The following is a 12,394-nucleotide window of genomic DNA, read 5'->3' as shown; positions in this document are numbered from 1 at the left end:
TACAGACATAAAGAATACTTATGTCTCATTTACCAGGGTGATAGGGACTTTGCAGTTAAAAATAAAAATAGCTTCCAGCCTCAAGAAAGCAATATTCTAAAATGATAATGATATTTATCACTAACTACTTATATGTGATGTTCAAAGTGTTTAAGAAACCCCTGCGGTAGATATGTAAAACTGAGGGTGGGGTGTCCTAACAAAAATATAGGGGCTCAGGCAGGATCTATAGCTCCACTGGACATCAGGGAATGGGATGACCTGCTTCCTATGAGCTTGTGGGGAAGGCTCAAATAGCTATTATGTGCCAAAATATTCCCATTAGACATGGCAGGCTGGTGTGAAGAAAGAGTGAGGGAGGGGAAGAGTCAGCCTGCACCTCACTAAAGAGCCTGGGAGGGGTTAGAAGTCTGCAGTACCTCCAGTGAGAAGGAAGGTTTAGAAAGGCAGGGCCTCAACTTAGGAGGCAGGTTGTGCATAATTTCTATTTGCAAAATTCAGAAATGACCCCAACTGGACACAAATCACAGAAGACCTGATCTAGACTCAATGTTCTGGATCTCAATACTGACAAAATTCAGGCTTATTCAAACCCCGACTTCCAAATTCAGCACGTGGTTCTGCTTTTGTTCTCAAGAAAAACAAATAGAGAGACAGCTATTTTCATATCATATTTTCATATTGTTGCATCTCATTTGGTCAAGATGAGAGTCTCACCAGGGAGGTCATGCTCCCAGTTTGAGAATTATTGTGTGATCTATTTTATACTACAGAGTGCAACTGCCCCTTCAAACTGGCAGACATCTTGAACTCTAATGATGTGTGTTAAATTCAGTACAAAAGTTAAAAATTGCCTCAAACCCTGATCGGTGTTCTTGAATTAAAAGGTGATAAAAAAGGGGTGACCTTTTATTAGGACAGCAAGACTTATACCACATCCTTGTATCAGAGGGGTAGCCGTGCTAGTCTATCCACTAAAACAACAATGAGTCTGGTGGCACCTTAAAGACTAACAGATTTATTTGGGCATAAGCTTTTGTGGGTAAAAACCCACTTCTTCAGATGCATATCCTTGGTTTCCCCTACCGCCCACAAACAATAGTTACTCTATGGCTATTACATATCTAAAGGCTTCTTCCTTTTGCACTATTACCTATTTACACCTTAAATAAAAATATGTCTCCACTATTTTTGCCCCATATGTTGTCAACCCATACATCTCTCTCCATATATATATATACACACAAGTGTCCCCATATATTCAATTTGCTTTATTTCCTTAACACAGGACTCTACGTTGATATCTAATCTGCTGTCTCTCATCAGCTTTGTCAATCTCAGCAACTAGCATTTGCATTTTCTAAAACACAATCATTTGTCTGCAGAATGGAAGATTTCTTACCAGTTATCTCCATTCTGCTAGTAGAGTCTCCCACACTTCTGAGACATCCAGCCTCCACCTCTCCACACTACAGCTCACTTAGGCAGTCCGAAGTTCTAGCGCTACATGTGCCGGTTGCGCCTCCTTGCTCCTGCTTGCAGCCAGCTTGCATTCCAAATCTGTGTAGAACTCCTAGAAAGACATTAGTAACTTCAATGGGAACAGAACAACTATGTGTAATTGGCATATGCCCTGCATTATAATGATCCAACAAAAATCAAATATCTGACTCTTAGGCAAAATGCGATCCAGGCTGGGTAGAATTGTGGGAGATGTTGTTAGCAGAAAGGAGATCATTAGTAAGAAATCTTCTATAGCCTCTGTGAACTGGAGTGTGGGGGGAGTTACCTAGATATCTCAGAATTGTGGAAGATGCTGGGGGGTGCAGAAAGATCAACGTCACAATGGATAAGCTAGCACACTGTATTACTCTATTATGGATCATCAACTTTAGAACTGATAGTAGACAGCTCTTAAATCTAGCAGACAAAAGGATAACAAATACAATGGCTTGAAGTTGAAATCAGCTCAATGAAAACTGGAAGTAAGATGAAAATTTGCCAAGAGGATAATTAACATTGAATGAGATTACCAAATGATGCAATATATTTTTCATCGCTTGAACTCTTTAATCAAGACTGGGATGAAATCCTGGCCCCATTGACTTCAATGGGGCCAGGATTTCACTTCAGATTTGCTTTGTTTTGTTTTGAAGTTATGTTTAGTTCAACCACAAGTTATTTGGCTAGAAATAAGAATCACTGGGCAGAATTGTATGGCTTGTATCATGTGGATATCAGACTAGAAGATCACAAGGGTATCTTATTGGCTTTAAAAACAATGAATTTAAGTTAAACAGTATACCCAAAGTGTCACATAGTTTAATAATGCCAAATTAGAGAGAGAAAGTGGGTGAGATAATATCTTATATTGGAACAACTTCTGTTAGTGAAAGAGACAAGCTTCTGAGGTTACACAGATAAAAGATATTACTCACTCACTTTGTCTCTCTAATATCCTGGGACCAACACAGCTGCAACAACATTGCAAACAGTAATGCCACATCATTTAAAATTCTGATAGACCTGCTTTTACCAAGAGTTTTGTGTGGTATCCATTCAAGCAATATGTAATGTTGAGCAAAGTTACAGAAACATACAAATTTATTGATGTATGTAAACTTATTTTCTGTGCCCAAAGTAATGTGTATTGTAGATCATCAAGATGATCAGAAGCTACCTGCCTGAATAAAATGCTAAATGTTTGAACGGGGAGGGGGTGAATTAGCATCTCTGGCAACCATTTTCCCCAGGATAGGAGAATACAAAGGTATACAAACATCTATTGTGCATTACTCGCTTCAAAGGACTACTCGGGGAAAAGTTGGGACATAGAAATGGGCGTGTCTGGTATAAAAGCAAACTCTAGAAAACCCTTAAACATCAAAGGGCCATGAGACCTGAAAAACACATTGCAGATTATTTAGATGCAGACGGGAGAAGGTGTCTCTGGATGTCATGACAATATGAGAGAGACAAAGTCAGTGAGAGAATATATTTTATTGGACCAACTTCTGTTTGTGAGAGAGACAAGCTTCCAAGCTTACACAGAGCTCTTCTTGATGTCAAGAATGGATTGATTTCAGTGATGAAATATTTTCTTTTCTTCGTTTCTGTAATTAAGTTTAGAGTGTCTTATTCAGTTTAACTCGTGAGAAGTTTCAATATAGGTAAGTTCTGCAAATCAAGTCTCTGGTTCTACTACCATTTTTTCTCTTTATTTTTATTAATCTTGTTTTTAAAACAAATATTTGATTTGCAGAGTAATTTTATGAAGACTGCCCCTAAGACAGCAAGTCTCCTCGTCATCAAAGAGAGCTAGTGAAGGATAACAGGGGTCTGGAGCTTTTACCACCACTCAAGATTTCATTCTTGGACAAAGGTCTGTCACAGAGAGCTAGGGGCAGGCATAGAGAAGGGGAGAACCTCAAGGATTAAGAAGGAGGAGGACATGTTGGCAAGGGTAAACTACAGTTAAATTCCAAATAGGGAAGCAGAATGGGTTGCAGCAATTTCTGTCAGACAGCTTTGCATTTTCTCGTAGGGAAATATGCTACAGCTACATAGCCATGACTACTCTTAAGAAAAATAACACATCAAAATATACATTTTGATGTATATTTTCGATGCATTTGCATCTCTAAGCACAAGTTGTATTTTCTCCTATACACGGTGTTACAAAACAGTTAAATAAAAGAAAGAAAACTGTACTTTATTTGGATTATACTTTGGTTATTTGTTAAATGAAATATATTGTCCATATTGCATTACAGATAAAGAAAAAAAAGGATATATGGATTGGATTATGGACACAAAGTCTTCCAGTTTATTAGTGTGTGATACAAATCCATGTGACATTTCTAGGGCTAGATTTTGCATTTGGATCTCTACATTAAAGCTACATAAAATCCCATATTTCACATATGTGAAAACTCATCTATTATATTTATTAATATATGTATCTAGAATAATTTAAATTTGAAATATATGAAGTGCTGATTAAAATAAAACTAGAGTTAAGTTATTCACAGTTGGTCATTTCTAAAGAATTGTTATCAGATGATCATTTCCCCCAGTTTAGATCTTAGTTGACTTTGCTGAGATATTTATTAGTTTTACATAAAACTATACCACTAAACCAACTTAAGTCTCCACACAGAAGTTGGCACTGTTTTAACTTTGCATGTTTGTGCATAGACCAATCCTGATAATGTCTTTGTGACTAAATGTAGGCAATGTTTTAATACCACAGTGTTACCTGCAGTATCAACTATTACCTCGAGACTTTCTCCAGCATTGACATTTTAATGATATTACCAGTGCACACATATTACAGTGATAGACATCTTATAAATTCATTAAATCATCATCATCATCATCATACTGAATTGTGCCAGATCATATCATGCTTTTTTAGGCAAACAAATATCCAATTAGGGATTTAGTTAGTGCCGCTAAAGTCCATTTTCCAAAATAAACAAACAAAACATGCTAATCAGATAAAGCCTAACAAAAACATGTTTAAAAGATGAGTCCTTTAACCAAAGGAAAAAAATAATTAATTACTGTACATGATGTTCTCTTTCTTACTCTGTGCTCAGAGTGCCACTAATTAAACAATTCATTGCTTGGCACTTTTAATATTTGGTTCTGCTAGTTTATAAACAACATTAAGGCAGCTCACATTCTTGTTTTTTGAGATGGGAAGGAGGGTGTCTCAAAGATCATGAAATAGTAACACTTGATATTTCAGCTTCCAAGCCAGACGCAGGCACAATTAGTGCTAGGCATGCTCTGCATCTAGCTTCAGAAACAAAACAATTCAAGAAAGATGTCCGCACTTCAAGAAAGATGTGGAGAAATTGGAGAGGGTCCAGAGAAGAGCAACAAGAATGATTAAAGGTCTAGAGAACATGACCTACGAAGGAAGGCTGAAAAAATTGGGTTTGTTTAGTTTGAAAAAGAGGAGACTGAAAGGGGACATGATAGCAGTTTTCAGGTATCTAAAAGGGTATCATAAGGAGGTGGGAGAAAACTTGTTCATCTTAGCCCCTAAGGATAGAACAAGAAGCAATGGCTTAAACTGCAGTAAGGGAGGTTTAGGTTGGACATTAGGGAAAAGTTCCTAACTGTCAGGGTGGTTAAACACTGGAATAAATTGCCTAGGGAGGTTGTGCAATCTCCATCTCTGGTGATATTTAAGAGTAGGTTAGATAAATGTCTATCAGGGATGGTCTAGACAGTATTTGGACCTGCCATGAGGGCAGGGGACTGGACTCAATGACCTCTTGAGGTCCCTTCCTGTCCTAGAATCCATGAAAAATGTATGGGGGAAAAGATCTAAAAATAGAAAATAGATTTTATCAGAAAATCCCTGGCAAGAAAATCTTGTTTATCTCCCCCAAAAGGAGAATGGAAGAAATCCAGTTTAAAAAACAAAACAAACTCTTCCCCCAACCCCAATAAAACAAAACAAAACAAACAAACAAAAACAATGAAAGGAAACACATTTAGTGACTTTGTTAAACGTTCAAATCATATTGTGACAGAAAATTACTCAGGGCCCAATCAGCAATATACTTTATCTCATTTTTAACTTTGATGGGAACTTCAATGGAAGTTGACTTCAATAGGAATTATGCATGTGCTTAAGTATTTCGTTGAACTGGGGTCTGAATAAAAATACCAAAGAGAAGCACATCACCTTATACTTTGATCCAAATTACCATTATAAGAATTACATTTAAACAAGTCTATACAAGTCTAGATGTTTCATAGGAACCTGAGTACATTTATGCACAGAATCATGTTTGTGTGACTAGGGGGCACAATGCTTTTCTGAAGATACAAGTTCAGTGGTATTCCTCATGAAAAGCCAAGTTCTGTAATCCTTATCCAGGTCTAATTTGCACTGATAAAGTTAGTAGATATTTCTACCCCTACTGAAGTCAATGGGAATTTTGCCAGAGTAAGGACTCAATCTTCCCACATGTCACCATCAGATTTGTATGATGTCCTCAGAGGTTAGTTATATTCCTCCTGTTATGTGAATTTTTTTCTTACAAAAACAATATTTCCATAGGCTTACATGACCAACCTTTATAAATCCCACATTTTGACTAGAAGGATAATATAAAAACAAGGTACTGGACATTTAAAATCAAGTTTGGAGGAAGTCCATGGAGCACTGTTAACTGAAGCAGGACTTGGGCCTAAGGTAAGGAGTATACTATATTTCATAAAGGGCTGGTACATCACACTACCACCCAGTAGAAAAAAGAGAGCTCTGTAAGAGGTGTCTTTAGGGCACAATTTTTGGTTAACCTCTTGGGATTGTGCAGCAGCATGTCACCCCATACTCAGGGATGTGCCTAAAGACCAGTGGTGCAATTAAGTCAGTACGGTTAAGTATGCCATATCATTAAGACATTTATTGATAGCATGCTGTACTGGAAAGACACATTTCCAAGAATTAATTGCAGAACCCTGTGCGGATACAAATTTATACCTGCAGATGTGGATATTCGTGGATAGAAATCAATATCCACGGAACCACAAGGCTCTCCCGGGTACTGCGGCAGTAAAAGGAACAGAACGTGAGGGCGCCACACCCAGGAACCAGTACCCCACACCAGCAGCTCCTCTGATGCAGCTGTACTGCCCCCAGCCCTGTCCTCCAGCGGGGTTTTACAGACCCCAAATAGGAGACTCAGCTGGGTGGAAGGGCTGGCGGTAGTACAGCTGTGCCGGAGGAGCTGCCAGCACGTGGCACTGGCTCCTGGGAGTGCCGCTCCCACATTCTGCTCCTTTCGCCACTGCGGTACCCAGGAGAGCCCTGGGGTTCAGCAGATATCAATTTCTATCTGCGGATATCTGCATCCACAGGTATAAATTTCTATCCGTGCAGGGCTCTAGTCACAGAACATTTTTTGAGAGGGGGAGGCGGGGTCGAGGGGTCAGTACCATACCAGAAAGAGTTAAAATCAACTTGCACCACTGCTAAAGACACTGTCTAGACCTGAGGAAGCAGGCAAGAAAATATTTTGCTTACTTCCCAATTATAACAGGGATACCATACGGTAGAAATATATAAACTATTTAATATTGTTGTATGTAAATAGGATTTAAGTATTTGCATAGTGATCCACTTTGAAACTTCTGCCCCACAAAACTTTTTGTCTTGTTCTGGCCCTTAAGAATATTTACCTTTCTGAAACACAAATTCTATATATTTTCTTTAAATCGTTAGATCCTATTTTACAGTTTGATTGCACTCTGTTTATAATTCTGGTTTCCATACTACCTAAACCAGAGGTGGGCAAGCTACAGCCACTCATGCCCGGCCCCTGAGCTCCTGGCCCGGGAGGCTCTCCCCTGGCCCCTCCCCCACTGTTCCTCCTCTCCTGCAGCCTCAGCTTGTCCTGCCGCCGGCTCCAGGCGGTGGGGCTGGGAGCTCCTGGGGCAGCAGCTGTAATGCCAGGCGGGCGGCGTGGTGCTCCAGGCAGCACGGTAAGGGGGCAGAGAGCGGGGGGGTGTTGGACAGAGGGTAGGGGGAGTTCGGGGAGGTGGGCAGGGGTGTGGATAGGGGTTGGGGCAGTCACAGAGTGGGGAACAGGGTGGTGGATGGGCTAGCAGTCCGGGGGGGGGGGAATTAGGAAGGAGTGGGGGTTGGATGGAGCATCGGGGGGCAGTCACGGGCAGGGGTTCTGGGGGCAGTCGGGGACAGGGAGCAGGGGGGGTTGGATGAAGCAGGAGTCCCAGGGGTCCGTCAGGGAACGGGGGGTTGGATGGGGCAGGAGTCCCTGGAGCGGGGGGCAGATAGGGTGGGGGGGCCAGGCCAAGACCCCATCCCCTAACCGGCCCTTCATTCAATTTCCAAAACCCAATGCGGCCTTCAGGCTGAAAAGTTTGCCCATCTCTGAACTAAACAGAACACTTATATGTTAAGTATATATGTTTCTGTAGATTTCAGCAGCTTGTTGCTTTTTTCAGAATGAAAACAAAACCATACTGTGCCATGAATGGCAAATGTTAAACCTGTTAAGCAAGAGGTGGATACCAGAAAATAGAATCAAGCATCAGGGCTAGAATATCAGATAAGAGATTTTATTATTTATTGTTAAATAAATTATATCACCAGAAAATCTAGATTTAGTTGTCGATCCTGCAGGGCACCAAGCAACTCCTGGATGTGCTGAGCACATTCAACTACAAACTGAGGGCTTCTGCTTAGTGTATGCTGCACTCTGTAGATCAAGCCCTTAGAGAGTCCACTTTTAAACATCAGGCATAATTTGTGACACAGGCTGCAATGCTACAAACACAGAAGCCTTTGCACAGAAGTGCACAGATAGCACTTGTGTAAGTGTTATCAGGATTAGAGCCCACAGTGCTAGGAATGTATGGGAAATTAAAATAAAAAATTTCCTTATATTAATATTAAAACTTTGCGTAATAGCTAATTTTATGGGTAGAATTATGTATGTTGCAAAATGTATCTGTAGGTTTCCTAGGCATGAGATGTAAACAACATGTGCTAAGAATAGAATTTGTGTCATGAAAGTAGAGGACAGAATTCAGGTGTTTATGTGTCTCAGCCATCTAGTTCCCATATCTCTAGTCCTCTTGGCTTTATTTGTTAAAAAGAGTGCCATTTGCATGAAGCAAGGGAAAATTGTTCCCTACAGACATAGGTTTTCTCTTCTATGTTTGGACCAGGTTAACATTTCCTTCAGGCCAAGCATTTTGTTGAATTTCCACAAAAATCTAAAAGAACACTGATAAGAAAATATGTCATAGTGTTTCACATCTTGTTCTTAGACAAATACAGCCTTGTCCGTGGTGGATGTAGAGACTCCAGTTACAATTAAAATGTGGTAGTGGTATTACAACTTACATTCAAAGTGCAATTCAGACTGAGAATGGCCTAGAAGAGGCCTGATAGTTATCAATGAATTCTTTATCTCTAATACATAACCTGAATTTCAAAGAGAAATTAAATCCAAGCTGTCATGGGACGCTAATGCCCCTGTTCTATGTACAAATACTGTAAATTATCCTTTCCTGGTGAATATGCAGCTTGCCACTAGTTATGAATGGCAGCACTTACTGTTCAAATTAGTTTTTACTGTTTGCTAAAGAGCACCTTTGAAAACAGGTGTCAACAGAGGTATTAAAATGCCTTGTAAATGGGAATTTTAATATAAATTCTACAGTGCAGTATGGTTATCAGAATCTTAAAAACCCAAGAGAATGTTAGCAGAGGATGGGGAAAAATGAGATATTGAATGGCAGAGTACTGAAAGACTTCATAGCTCAAGGATTGTTAAATTATAGAGAATATTTCACCTCCAGGATACTGGTTCAAATCCAGCCCAGGTTGGTAATAAGCAATAGTTACTGCCATCTGTTGGCTGTTCTTAATTGTGGTCTATATGAAAGAAGACTGTTCATTTTGGTCTAATTCCTAATGGACAAGTATCCACACCCCTAAAACTATCACAGCTGTCACTGATTCACAACCCTTCCAGCACTCTTAATGGAGAGCCATAGAAGCTGACTTACCCTCTCTCTCTTTTGGGTCAGGTTGAAGGCCATTGACATTGTAAATTTGCACATCCATGGAGAGAGATATCACAATCTGGTTTATAGATTCATAGGCCAGAAGGAAATATTGTGATAATCTGTTCTAACATCCTGTATAACACAGGCCACAGAATTTCCCCAACATAATTCCTAGCGCATATCTTCTAGAAAAACATCCAATCTTGGTTTAAAAATTCTCAGTGACAGAAAATCCGCCACAACCATTGGTAAATTGTCCCAATGGTTAATTACTTTCACCATTAAAATTGTATGCCCTATTTTCAGTCTAATTTTGTCTAGCTGCAACTTCCAGCCATTGGATCATGGTATACCTTTCTCTTATAGAGTGAATAGTCCATGATTAAATATTTGTTCCCCATGTAAGTACTTACAGACTGTAACCAAGTCACCTCTTAATTTCTATTTGTTAAGATAGATATAGTGAGCTCCTTCCAGCAGATCCCATTGGCCCAGAGCAGTGATCCGCGGCCACTGGGAGCCGCAGTCGGCTGGACCTGCAGACGGGGCAGGTAAACGAACTGGCCCGGCCCGCCAGGGGCTTTCCCTACACAAGCGATGACCCCTGTTTGAGAAAGCCTGCCTTAGCACAGGCACAGGGCTGGGGAAAATCAAAAAGAAAATTATTATTATATTTGAAAATTAAACCACGAGATAAAATGCTGAACATAGGGCTCAAAAGGAGAAGGACAAACTGCAAACCCTGGAACCACTGAGGTTCTGTTCCACAGAAAAGTACTCCCCTGCATCAAACTCTGCTCTGTGGTACCCTTCATTGATGCAACGAGAGGCAAGTTGCCTACTGATACACCAGTATGCAGATCTACAGGCCTAAAACATTCAAACACACCCACCTATGAGCTGTGCTGGGACACCAGGGGCCACTCTCTAAGGTGTATAAGGAGTAGAGCTGACTGGAAAACATGGGAGTGCCCAGGAACCACAAACATTTTCAGAATTTTTTTCTTTTTTTGCCTAAATTCAGAATGTTAACAAAAAACAATTAAAATTTGAAATGTGAAAAATTCCATCCACCCATATTAACAACAGAAAGGAGTCCCAGGTACCCCCATGGTTTGGGGATAGAAATCCCTTCCTGTAAGAAACCATGGGTCCAGAACAGGAAATGCAGGATATGAGGCAGGGAACACTTCCTCATCGTCACCGAGATATACTGAGAGGCTAAGGCTCCAGAAAGTCCAGTCTTAAGGGGCATTAGCGATAGCCACCCATGATTCCCAGATGTTTCTCTCATTTAAAGAACGTTAAAAGCTGACAGAATCTAAACCACGCAGATGTATTTTCTAATGGGTGGCAGTAGTATCAGCAAGAAAAGGTGGATATTCCCCAATGCCACATTTTTTTTTCTTATTACTGTTTTTTAAAATTTCCCCTTCCTTCGCCTTTCTTAGTGCGAAAAAAAAGGTGACTACATTTAGAGAGAGAAAGTGGGAGTCCATTTAAAATTTTTTAATCAAAAACTAAAATGTTACAAGCTTTGAACAGAAAAAGACCAGTTTAGGGCTGGGTGTTGATGGTGGCCTGAGATATACAGGAGGTCATACTAAATAATCTAGTGTTCCCTTCTGGCCTTGTACTCTATGACTAACTTCTGTGAGAGAGATTGGGTGCACCATTTATGTATGCATAAAGATTTGGAGAGGATAGACAGGGCATTTTTCTTCACCCCTTGAACCTCTACAAAAATACTGGTCACACTCCTCTTGGGGATAACAAAATATGCTCCCTGCTAATGCATCTCTGAGTCCCTACTGAAAGCAGGGAAAGGGTGCAGAAGAATCAGGCTGATTACAAAATGCATGCAGTTTTTACCAGGTGGAGGCTGTCACTGCAGCATGGCACATCCCAGAAAGAATTGTGGCAGCATCAGACAAGTCATAATTTCTCCAAAGAGGCCCCCTGTATCTCCAAACCTTTTCTAACATGGGTCATGGCTTAAAAAGTCACAATATAGCCCTTTATGACTCTTCAGTACTCAAGGCTGTATCTTCTGTGCCATAAGGACCCTCTACTATATAGGAGTTGGTACCTCTTTTCGCTAATTCCCTTTTATCTCTGGATAAACATTCTTTTACTTATCATGTCCTTTCTTTGGTCTCAATCATTGCTCTTCTTTGGCTTTCTGGGTTGATCTCTGGCAGGGAGAGCATCAACACATTTTTCTGATCTGAATACATTTCATTCCAGCTCTGTTGCATCCAAAGCCTGGATGAAGTGAGCTATGGAATATGATTTTTTTTAACCTACAGAATTGAATTGAATTTGTGTTCTAATGTGTAGCAAATATTGCACTGCTGCTCTAATGATCTGCATAATGGAATGCATGGAACTGAGTAATGGGGCCCGTCAGGGAAATCTGCTGGTGGGCCGGTACAGTTTGTTTACCTGCAGTGTTCACAGTTTCGGCCAATTGCAGCTCCCACTGGCTGCGGTTCGCCGTTCCAGGCCAATGGGGGCTGCGGAAAGCGGCAGCCAGCACATTCCTCAGCCCGCACCGCTTCCTACAGCCCCCATTGACCTGGAACCAGGCCGCATGCCAAAGGTTGCCGATCCCTGGTGTAGAACAACCCAATTTTAAATTAGTTTATAAATCAGGGAATAAAATCACATTGCTTTTCAAATATGGATAATCACCTTTTCTTTTATATCTTCTCAGTTATGCAGAAGGTAAGTCCAAAGAAACATCTAGAAATCCATATTTATAGGGTTTTTCTCTAAGGTAGCTGTGATTTCTCCTCAACAAGAAAAAGATACTGATTTTCTTCTTCCT

At 40.4% G+C, this 12,394-nt stretch overlaps 1 long non-coding RNA gene across 1 annotated transcript in view; it reads right to left on the bottom strand.

Annotated features, from left to right (window-relative positions):
* Positions 1–1,437: 1,437 nt before the first annotated feature.
* LOC123370971 overlaps positions 1,438–12,394 on the bottom strand; it is a 250,808-nt gene continuing 239,851 nt past the window's right edge. Inside the window, exon 3 of the long non-coding RNA XR_006579668.1 lies at positions 1,438–1,573. This is a non-coding gene — a long non-coding RNA (uncharacterized LOC123370971). The remainder of the gene's footprint in view (positions 1,574–12,394) is intronic.

Source organism: Mauremys mutica, chromosome 5 (assembly GCF_020497125.1).
Source record: "Mauremys mutica isolate MM-2020 ecotype Southern chromosome 5, ASM2049712v1, whole genome shotgun sequence".
Classification (NCBI taxonomy): domain Eukaryota; kingdom Metazoa; phylum Chordata; order Testudines; family Geoemydidae; genus Mauremys; species Mauremys mutica.
Note: the sequence above shows the minus strand (reverse complement) of the source record. Positions and strands in the feature narration are given on the sequence as shown.